Source organism: Spodoptera frugiperda, chromosome 7 (assembly GCF_023101765.2).
Source record: "Spodoptera frugiperda isolate SF20-4 chromosome 7, AGI-APGP_CSIRO_Sfru_2.0, whole genome shotgun sequence".
Classification (NCBI taxonomy): Eukaryota; Metazoa; Arthropoda; class Insecta; order Lepidoptera; family Noctuidae; genus Spodoptera; species Spodoptera frugiperda.
In genome coordinates, this window is record NC_064218.1 from 4,816,096 (window position 1) to 4,828,595 (window position 12,500).

At 35.4% G+C, this 12,500-nt stretch overlaps 1 protein-coding gene across 2 annotated transcripts in view; it reads left to right on the forward strand.

The window, feature by feature from the left end:
* The window catches only part of LOC118266407 (G-protein coupled receptor dmsr-1), a 64,095-nt gene that overhangs the window by 23,730 nt on the left and 27,865 nt on the right, over positions 1-12,500 (forward strand). Inside the window, exon 1 of one of the 2 annotated variants that reach the window (XM_035579855.2) lies at positions 11,521-11,621. The exons of the other annotated variant lie outside the window; for it this stretch is intronic. The gene's annotated coding sequence lies outside the window, so the exon portion shown is untranslated. Of the gene's footprint in view, positions 1-11,520; positions 11,622-12,500 lie in introns of those variants that run through there. 2 annotated transcript variants of the gene reach the window in all.

Here is a 12,500-nt window from a genome sequence, read left to right on the forward strand (position 1 = left end):
TTGACTATACACTTCCAATTCCAATAAGCCACGAAGTACCTTCAGGTAATAAAGTTTACTAGATATGTCACCTGTTCAGACAACAAAAGCACTTAGACTTCACTTAGTGTCTCAATTTCCAGTACACATGTATCAGATGCACTATCCTCAATAGTCCATTGTGTTCAAGTGTTGAAAGAGCAGTTACCATCGAGTATCAGGTGTTTGTATGTCCGTGCTAACATAGGAAACGAGGTGAGACGGTACATTCAATGATGCAGGGAGACACTGTTCTGAAGTTCTCGTATTTTCAGGGATGGTAGTGTTAGTATGTGGTTATATTTGTGGATTTAATCTTGAGTCTATTGTATTGATTACTTGAATGACATAATGTGAAAAATCACGCCTTTTATCCCCGAAGGGGTTACCTCTTCTGCCTAGCAGAAGTGCACATTACGGTACGTAATGCCGCTATACAATGTACACCCACTTTTCACCATTTGTGTTATAAGTCCCATGTAATGGGGGTGAGCTTATTGACATAAACTTGGTACAATTCCAGTCTCCGTGCTACTACGGAGATTTTTCTTTTTTTTTTTACTTTTACTTGGTCGACGTTTGGCTGCTATCTCACCTGATGGTAAGTGATTTCTAAAAACTGAAAAAGCCCAATAATACTTTGTCCAACCCGGAAATCGAATCCCCCTTGTTTGGCAGTCGCTCTTGCGACTACTCGACCAACAAGGCAGTTGACTGGTATGATAAGAATATATAAAGTATAATCATACGTGGAATTTTACCTCGTGTATCTCTTCTTGTTTCTCTTCTTAGCTGTCATTTGTGGTCACTGAATCAATTTATACATAGTCGCTATCACTATATACACCTCCTTAATTACTTTTCTTGATAGTTGCCTAAATATAGTACCTTAATAATTAATAACTTACTATACTAAGGTATTACAGAGAATATCTTCTGGAAAACTATGTACTAACATGCCTACGTAATCTCATGAAATCAGAGAAGGCTTGAATTATCTCCATTAGTGTAGAAGGCTTTGTCACATTACGCTTCAAGAGTAGTTGTGAATTGTTCATTAAATGTGGGTAGGTGCACATTAACTGAGCGACTAGTAGTGGGGGTGAAGATCGTTTGAATAGTTCATTCGATCGATAGCGTTTGTTGAGTGAGGTAGTCTCTAGTTGCGTGTAATTGTAATGTTTATCCTGTATGGATGAGTTAATTTGATGAATATTTTATTGATATAGCTTTGCATTTGGGTATTGAATGGAAATCTACTAAAGCTCTCTGTTTTGGTATCTTCGATATTGTGATAAAGATATCTTTATATTATAAAAAAGAAGGTTTGTCCTGGTCTGGAATATTAATGTATATGTATATGGCAATAGGCTCACCCCCTTACATGGGACTTATAACACAAATGGTGAAAAGTTCGTGTACATTGTATAGCGGCATTACGTGCCGTAATGTGCACCTCTGCCTACCCCTTCCCCCGAAGGGGTAAAAGGCGTGACGTCGCTGGAATATTAATTCAATTTCTTTAATAATTTTACCAACCAATTAGTTACAGCGATGTCCTAAAATAATTTCTCGATACAGTCTTAATTGAATTACGATATTATTTAATCGCTTTAACATTAATGAAGGGTACATAAATAGGTAAAATATTTATTTATAGCCATAATGAACAACGTTGAGTGCAGTACAAACATTTTTATCCAACTGATATGAAACTTGCAGTTAATTGTTCAAAAGTGAAGTTTCGTGTAATAGGTACTGGAACACACATTAATAATGAGGACTACATTGCATGTGTATGTTTTGCTTCGTTAACTAAATGGCTGCGTCTGTTAGAAACTTTTCCCGGCACTTACGAGTACCACAAAAATTGGAAAATGGTGTGTTAAATGTATAATACATACAATGGTAATGGTGCAAGCGACGTTATGCACTAGTTCTTTTAGGTACATGGATATTTCGATAGTAGCAGGTTACCGGAGCTGCGGCTCGAAAAGTAGGAGTAGGAACTAGTGGTTTTTAGTCAGTAAGGGAGTCTGACAAAAAAAAAAAAAAAACTCAACACTCCCTTTCGCCTCACCCAAAGCGGGAAAAAATATTGGATGATTATCGCCCACAAAAAAAGATGTTAAAGACATATTATGATTACCACCATCTAAAACATAGGTCCCTTCGTATTACAAACATTTACCACTTATATTTCCCAGCTACCAATATGCAAACAAGAAAAGAACAGTATTTGTACGGCGCGAGGCTAATTAGTGGCATCTGTTTTAATTATGTACTCACTTCGTTAGCGTATCTAGTATTCATTGAAACAAAATAAATAGATGTGTTAGCTGAATGGATGTGGCTACTCGTGCGTACGCGGCCGATGTAATTGCATTAAATTAGCAAATGTTTACTTTACAAATCTGACCGTACGATTGATTTCTCTGAAACTTTTCTGTTGTGACGTTGGTCGTCGTAAAGTGCTCAAAATGTGCTTTATTTAATACTAATTAATGGTTTTTGGGAAAACGTAACTTTTTTTATGTAATAAGCCGGTAAACGAGCAGACGGGTCTCCTGATGGTAAGGATTTGCCGCCACCTATGGACACCCGAAATACCAGAGACGTTATAAGTGCGATACCGGCCTTTTGGGGGTTAGGAATTTAAAGATTATTGCGAAATTGGGTTTTCGAAGATTGGGAAGGGGGTAAACGGACCTTCGGTAACCTCACTCTCACACGTCGGTTTTCTGTGTGGCCGTGGTATCGCTCCAGTCAAGCCGGACCATTCGTGCCGAAGCACGGCTCTCCCCCACACTCTTTTATATCTTAAAGATTCTCATGTTATATCAAAAAGCGGTTGCTATTCCATATTATATCGTGGTGCGGAAATATTTAGATCTGTTTGTGGTTAAGAATCCAACACTTCCTACAAATCACTTTTTTTTTAAGGGGGAATATCATCCAATGACATCTCTCGCTTTGGGCGAAGCGAGAGGGAGTGTCAGACACTTACTGACTAAAAACCACCCTGTTCCTACTCCTTCTTTTTCGACCCGGAACCCCGGTAACCCGCTAGGCACTCCGCAGCTCCGGGTCGGCTCCTACAGTTCACTTAACTCCTAACTTCCATATTTATGATACCACTACTTCTAATGCAGAATACCTTTAGTATTTAGCATGCCTTTAATCACTATTGCTTTTGGCACGTTGTAGTACCGTGGCTTCCGTTCTCATGCGGCAAGAGTTTACGATTCACACATCCGTCCCTGAATATTCATACCGTGTCATTTGTGTACAAGTCGTTTCCAGTGCATAGCTGTATTTCTATGGCATACGAGTAGTACCTAGTTCTATGTTAAATCGTGTGGGCGAATCGGTTAACGTCTACGTTTATGTTGGAAAATAATAAAGTAAAATGGTTTGGATTTTGTCTTTTGTTTTCATAACTATTTTTAACAGCTAATATCATTCGTTGAATACGACTTAAAGCAAGCGTCTATAGACCCGCATCGTTCGCATCGCACTAATCGTACGCATTCCGTATGACGTCATCAGTACGCATCGCATGTAGGCATTGTGATGCGCATTATTGCAGATGATGCGGTCCGTATGATGCGTCCGATGTGGATCAGTGGACGCAGTTGTGTGAGTTTCTACACAAGATAAACTAAAATCCGATGCGTACGATGCGGGCCTGTGGACATTTATTTGTGCTTTTCACATTTACTAGTGCTTTTGTGCAGTTGTCCTGTTCACTGTTTACCAAAAATACAAAACTCTAACAATAAGCAGCCATATTTGGTGACGTCACAATTCATGTTCTAAATTTGAAAACAACGGCTAAAAGCCGTGATTGACTGTTTTTCCGATATCAAAAAAATATAATTATAATTGATATAATACCTTCTTGTGTTGTTCATTGAATTTTACAAAACAAAACCACTGGCTGGAAATAGATTAGACGAATTCTTATTTCAAATTATTTTGAATTTGATTTATTCGATAACGTCTTTCGAATTGGATTTCAACATTTTAATCTTTTTATTGGTAGAAACAAAAGCAGTTGGGTATCTAGTAATCTATCTTAGTTTTATGTTATTGTACCTTTTTCTTTGAAAATTGGATTTACTGAATGTAATGAATATGTAAATCTGTACCGAAAATTGGGTGTTATCTATTTACATCTAAGTTTTGTATTACATTAATTCAGAATTCTTGGAGCTAGGTTCAGTAGCCTTAGTACTAGTTTTTTTTTACGTTGAACGAAATCGAAACGAAGCGCGTTGAGCGCAGTACCCTTACCGAATTCAGTGTTTATTGCTATTATAGTGTATCATTAGATTAGGTACGAACCTAAGTCTTGTAGACATTAATTTTTATTATCGCATAACACACTACAGTCACCAAGTTGTTCAAGAACCTATATTTTAAAAATAAAGAAAAATAAAAAAGACCTTTATTACAAAAAACATCAAAAAATATTTCAATACCTACCTGTGTCATGACAGCATCTAGCTTGTGCAAATTAAAAAAAAAAAACAATACAAAATAAATACATTAAACTCGTTCTGAAATCGAAAAAGAATAAATACGTTTATTTCGATGTACGTAACTGTATATTGCCAGTAAATATTTTTATCCTAATTTGTTTTACATAGCAAATTAATATAATACGGTGCTGGTAACTATTGTCATGTATTTAGACATAACGCAACGTCACGCCTTTTATTCCCGAAGGGGTAAGCAGAGGTATACATTACAATGTACACCACCTTTTTACCATTTGTGTTATGAGCCCCATGTAATAGGGGGTGAGCCTATTGTTATATACTGGGCACAATTCCAAACTCCGTGCTACTACTGAGACTACTACTCGACCAACGAGGCAGTCAGTATTTAGAGATAGATTTAACAAATATTGGTACATTATAAATTCACCTTTTTGCTACGAAAGTTCATTACTACCGTACCTGGTTAGGCTATAAATGAATCTCACATGATGAGTTTGACCTACTGCTTATTTCTGTATACTATAAAAATGTTGAGTAGCAACAGCAGAGTATTAACAGTGCGTTTACCTTCAGTATCATACTATGATGTTCCAAACAAATTTTATGGAGATCATCTGCAAAAGATTTCTGTTCAAAGTGTTAAACTATTTTCAGTTTTGTTTCATTAAAGTAGCCAAAACAAAATTGTGTAAACGATATGATAAAAACAACACACTCGCGAGAGGAGTGCGATGAGTTTTAGGTCACCCTGTATATACAATAGGTAAATGATCAAATAATGTATCAGAGAGATTGTAAACATTTTTATTTTTTTGAAACGAGTACCGATGGATTATTTTGCTCGTTCTTCTACATTCAAAGTTACACTTTGGAACGAGCACCTAGCTTCACTGACAGACAGACTGACGGACAATTCAATTTGACGTCTTAAAAGTGCCTAATTAAGGATTAATTAAAATAAATGCTTTGACTTTGACTTTGAAGAGTGCAATGACGTCATATGAGATTTTTTGCAAATTTTGATCTCATTATTAGCTCGTTAATAGGTAACATTAATATTAGTGTTTGGTCGAAATTACGACCTTAATATCAAGTTCGTACTCAACTAATTTGCATTCAAAATGTAGGAGTTTGTGTGTAATTTGTACGTTTTTCTTTTTTTAGTTTATTTTGATTTGATTCACGTATTACTTACAATAGGTATATGGCGACACATGACATGTGACAGAAGACAGAAGTCGCACATAGAATAAATAAATAAATAGAAGATAGAAAAGTAAATAAATAAATAGAAGGTCGACGATCAAAATCAGCGGATGACGTCATAAAGCCTACACCGCACGTATGAAGTTTACATGCGAATAAACATGGACAGAAAATCCTAACGAACAAAAGCCTGCCAGGCATGATCACCTCGCCTAGTCGGAGGATCTTCCTTTTTTTAGGGAACTTTACTTTCTGTTTCCTAAAAAGTGGTGACCCCGACTTCTGACGCCTGATGCTATATTTCCTTACTGGTAAAGTTTCCTTTTACTAGAAATAATAAAACAATAGACAAGTTTCAACTGTTTTAACTATTACAAACGGAAACTTGCATTCTGAACAGGGTTTTATATACTAAACAAATCCTTATATTAGAATTAGAACTCGCAATGGGATATTTACCATGTTTTTCTACTTCTATGAGTTTCTAATATTAGAATTAGTGACCATGTCAGTTTAAAAACTTATAAATCCTTATATATCGTATAGTTTTGTTTCTTTCTACTCGATTTGACTAGCCAAATGACAATAAATATCTTCTTCTCTTCGACAATAAATATTGTAAAGACACCCTGTCTTTACCCAGACCACCAACAGAACTGTACTCCTATATATTTTTAAACGGACTATAAAACCCGTCCAACATACTACCCAGGTCACGTGTCGCAGCGTCTAGGATTACATTCATTGCTGTCTCCGTACACAATAGGTAGACGACGTCGTTAGTAATGTAGCAATGGACATAAAACGTTAACATGCGCTGTAGGTACGGCAGTGTAAACTGAGCAAGTGAGATACAATGGACCGTAATAGCTTGTAGTATGTTCTGACTTCCTAAGGTGGATAATAATGTGTGGAAGGGACTGTTTGTTTGTTCAATTTCTTTAAAAATAAAAGTATATGTAGTATCTGAAAGTATACTATTTTATTTATGGAATAGGGGCAGACGAGCAAACGCGTCACCTGATGGTAAGCGAATAGCGCCGCCCATGGATACCCGCAACAACGAAGGCGCCACAGGTGCTTTGCCGGCCTTTTAAAAAGGAATACGATAGTAGTATACTATACTAAACTTCTATCTAGCAGAGATTCCATTAAAAAATCTAAGTGACTGCTTTATTTAGCCCTTTGGACGAATGGCATTTTAAAGTTTGTCGAGAGAGTGAATAGAGAAGTCAATGTATGGGCTACATACTAATAATACTGACTAATTAATTTCACACATTGATTCTATTCACTCGATCAACTAGGGCTTAAATAAATGGAATGCCTTAAATGCGATTTATCTAAGCCCCCCCACTACTACTTTAAACTCTAAACCCCTCCGGGTTTAGAATTAGAGGGAACTGTAATTATTCTTAGGGATTGAATGTGTATGTAAAAGGAATGACAATTCTTATAACCCACTTTTTATACGTCAACCTGTACCGAAACAAAAAAATAATAATACAGCAAGTGAACCAATGAACAAAAGGTAGTGAAAAAAGTAAATTCCTCAACGTTGTTTGTAGAGGAACTTTAATAATGTTGAAGAATGTGTTTGCCCGGCTAGCTACCTATAATACTAAAGTAGCTGGTTTTATACAGAAGCAAAATTTCGATGGAGTAGGCTGCCCTTAGCAAAATATCACGTTCCTTTGCCTCCATCACTCATACAAAATTGTATTTTCCGACAAGTCAAATATATGTATATGAATTTGTTTGATATTATCCTTATATTCTAATATGTATTTTTGCTACATTTTACTTTTAATTTCCTTTGTAAGTAGATTAAGTGAGTTTTAATGCTTATGCTATCAAATTAGAAGTTATGATTGGATGTTTTAGATGTTTGTCCAATTTTATTATGACTTGAAATTATGTCATTAAAGTAACAAGAAACAAAACGTTCTGTTTTGTTTTATTGTCATTAATGTCTTTATCTTTCGAGTTTTAAGGCTACTTATTCAATCGAATGGTCGATATTGTAACTACCGATTTAGTACAATAATTTTAAATTAGATTGTTTGTATTACTTTTGTTGGTAGTAACCGAGGTGTAATGGTAAATCATCATTGGCTAATATTATTATTATAAGTGTTATTAGGCTAATAACACTGCAAATTTAGGAAACTGATTAGTTGTACCATTGTTTATAGAGAGCACCGGGAAAAAGATGGTGCACCACTGGGTAATGTCAAGAAGTCTTAATCGAAGCATAGAGCCATTAGAACAAGGAAGTTTTATACACTACAACGAACAACATTTTTTTATTTATTTATACTTTATTGCACACATACATAAAACACATAACATTGTAATAGTACAGTAATTAGAGTACAATGGGCGGTCTTATAAAACCTTTGGATGGAATTTGACAATTGTTTATCTTATAACATAAAATAGTGGAAAATTTCGAATCAAATAGAAATTACTTAAATGGAAATGATCAATACGCAATGAATATTCAGAGTCTGGGCACTTGAGAGGCGCCGGCTGGTCCGACCACAATTAGACACATTAGAGTATCGTCCAGCTACATTTGCATATTTATTTGCTAAGATATATAGGTAGGTGTTTATGTATATTATTCAAGATATACTGTTGTTGACATTCTGTCTGACAATTTGTCTATTTGTTATAATAATTACATTTTTAGGGTTCCGTAGCCAAATGGCAAAAAACGGAACCCTTATAGATTCGTCATGTCTGTCTGTCTGTCTGTCTGTCTGTCCGTCTGTCCGTCCGTCCGTATGTCACAGCCATTTATTTCCGAAACTGTTGGGCCTACATAGTTGAAACTTTGTAGGTTGATGTATTTCGGTAACCGCTATTCGAATTTTGAATAAAAATTAATAAATTTAAAAATTAAAGGGGGGCACTCCATACATGGAACTGACTCAAAAAAAATTTTTTTTCATCTAACATATCCGTGATGGGTGTCTATGGATAAGTCATTAAAAAAGACATTAAGTTTCCTAAAACCACTTTTCATCAAAATCAACCGTTTGAAAGTTAGACGCTTCCAAAGTGGAATAATGAGTGTCCCCCCCTCTAACTTTTAAAATAAGAGAGTGAGAAAACTAAAAAAAAAATATATGCTGTAGATTTCAATAGAAACTAACAACGAAAATTGGTTTGAACCAGATATCATTATTAGTTTTTAAAAAATAAAAAACCGCAAATATAAGTTTGTCGTTCATACAAACACTATGTAAAACCAAGTTATTTTGTAACTTTTATAATATGTCATCTACTTGTTGTTACGGAACCCTTCATGGGCGAGTCCGACTCGCACTTGGCCGGTTTTATTTATTCCTATATCTTAAAAGAGATCGGTGGAAGTCCTTAACTTAAACATCTTTTAGACCTTTATTCAACCATGTTATTGTTTAAAAAAATAATAAACCAGTTTCATAATTATAATATACCCACTAGTTTCTGCCAGCGCCTTCGCCCGCGGACCTGTGGGATAAAAAGTCTCTAATCGCATAACACGTATTCCAGACTGCTCCAAATCCCATCCCATCACTTCAGCCATTTTGACGTGATTATGTAAAAAACAAACACACTAATTCATAAACATTCGCATTTATAATACTGGTATTAGTAAGATTATAATATTATTAAGCACGTGCTTTACTTGAATTTTTACATTGCATATGGTCTACGGACGCGTTTGCCGTCAGTAGGTCATTAAGTCACACTTACGTACACCTCACAATACATAGTCATCACAATGCTACCAAAAACTTGGTAGCACCTCCAAGAAATTAAATAGGTAACCGTAATACTATATTATAAGGTATAAATTACAATACGCGTCACAATAATTCTGTAAACTTTATAGAATAAGGTAAATTACGTTTCCCTGTCAACCCGTGTGACGTCACTGTACATGTCGTCACAGCGGTCTACGCCATAGGCCTGTAATGAAGGGTCTCATAAATTATTTAAACACCCTTATCACGGTGTAATATGTCTTCTTTTTGAAACCTGTCAGGGGATAAGAAATCTTGTTTTAGCTATTTTTGCTGGTATTTTGAGGTCGTTTTGTTGGCTAGTTTATAGGAATCTGACGTTTGAATTATTCATACTATGTGAGATATTGGGTTTTATGTTTTTTGAAAACATAAGTAAGCACACATATATTTTTATATTTTATAATAATCATCACATTGTGCGGAGAACCGATGGCCGCTGAAGTAGAAAGGTTCTCGAGTGGAGACCGCGTACCGGTGAGCGCAGTGTAGGACATCCACCCATAAGGTAGACAGACGACCTGATTAAGGTCGCAGGGAGCCGCTGGATGCAGGTAGCTTCCAACCTGCCTATCTGGAAGACATTGGGGGAGGCCTATGTTCAGCAAGTAGACGTCTTATGGCTATGATGATGATCATATCAATAATTACAATTATTTAAAGTTTTCTAATATGAAATGTACACACACAACACAAATTAGAACTCCTAATCCACCTCCTGTTTGAAGAACTCTTCACCCAGCATGAAGCAGACTGATAACTATGTACTTAATAATTAAACACAATAACACGTTGTTACCTATACAACCAGGAACAACTAATAATGTCGTATCAAAGTACCTATACGAATATTATCCTTTATTCCATGAACTGAACCATTTTCCTCTTCAATTTAGATACCAGTTTATTACGATCGTCGCCATTTTGTATTTATGAACGATGTTAATAACAAACGCTGTTGTGTTGTGACGAGACTATACACGGCTACAAATCAAGCCATGCAACCAGCATAAACTGGCCTTGGAATGTGCGGATAGATTATATAAGGGGAGGTCATGATAAGCTGGTATTGTATATCTTGATGTGAAATCGTGTGTACAAGTTGAGAGAATGAGCAGAGAAAGAAATGGCAGAATATTACTTCGTGATCAGTTGATGAATGGGTGAATGAAACTCGAATTCTTTTTACTCTTAGTGGTGCAGATTGAAAAATGTTACTCGTTTGTTTATCTGTACTCTGATTGGTTGATTTATTAGAGCTGGCCAATCAGAGCACTGAAATCGATCTCGTTTGATCACTTTAAAACGAAAAGCAAACTCATACTAAGTGTACTATTGTGCATACTGAGCTTCTGAAGCTGTTTCTCATATATGTTTTGTTTTTAATAGATTGTGGGGTTGATTGAATACTTTTTTAAAATGAATACGGAATTGAATTTGTGTTTTAACAAACTATTGCATTGTTTGATACTAGAATTGGGGAACGTAGAATAGATAGTAAACATGCACTATTCATTACTAATTTGAGAATTAACAATGGTTTGATACTCTTGCTTTTAATTTATATTGGAATGTAAATAATGTCACTGTACAAGATCATTATGACAAAAAAGAAACGAATTAGAAGAAATATTATTGGGGACGCCCCATTGTCAGAGTGTAACACAAAACAGACATTGCGTAAGCAAAAACAAGGAGACACATTTCTTTGTAATTAATAAATGGGATGAAACATACTATGATGATGAATTTACTTGACGTCTGAAACATTGAACTAAAAAAATGGGTCAGCTTCAGTCACTCCTCAGACATGGGCTTGTGACGTTGTGGTTCTTGATAATAGTTCTAATATAGCGTGAACTAATTATTAATTCAAATATTGGGGCTATAGATAAAACTTGAAAAAAACCCATTCGTGACAAATGTCTTGAAGTTACGTAGTCTGACTGTGGTTATTTCGGTTTATTTGCTTGTAAGGTAGTGTGAATTAAAGTGCTGAGTTAGTCGGTAGCTGTTATTTAAATGTAACGGTGGTTTTCATTTTCAACAGTGACTAGTGTTTCGTTTTGGATTTTGACAAAAGGATCGTTTTGTTGTAAGTAGTGATAATAATATATTTATTTCGCAGTTATCAATACAATGTTTAGAATTTATTTGGTGATATAATGACTGCCTCGTTGGTCGAGTGGTTGCAAGTGCGAATGCAAGGGAAAGGTGTCTTGGGTTCGATTCTTGGTCGGGCGAAGAATTGCTGGACTTTTTTCGGTTTTTCGAAAATTTCTCAGTAGTAGCGCGAAGTCTGGCAATGTGCCCGGTATATGGTAATAGAATACATAAATTGTGAAAATTGGGTGTGCATTATACAGTGGCATTACGTGTCACATGAACCTCTGCCTACCCCTTCGAGGGTAAAAGACGTGACGATATGAAAAAATATATTATAATGAAAAGGTATTCTTTTGCAATAAATACCTATATCGTACACTTATACAGACCTCTTCATCTTTATTTATACTATCTGTAATAGTTAATAAGTCCAAGTTTCCTGACGATATTTTGCTTTACCGTATGTCAGTGATATCTAAATACAGATTTGCAAAGAGATAAATCTTTCTGCATCTCAACTAGCAAATATTAATCTAAAATCGGATAACTAGGAAAGGGACGTGACTGCAGACGTAATGAACTCGGGCAGACGATAAATTAAGAATTATACGGTCGTATATACTGTCGGTCAAACCGGAGTGATGTTGAGAGATTTACAATTTTGTGGCTAACGCCATTGAAAATAAGGTAGTGTTTACTAATACTTATGGTGATAAAATTGTATTTTTTAAAGCAGCAATGTTTAAGTATTGCATCGTTCACGACTCTTTTTTGTTTAGGGGTGTAATTAAATTGATAATTATTCATTATACAATATAACTAAACTAGTTATTATCTTGTTCTAATACCAAACTCTATAATTTTTTGT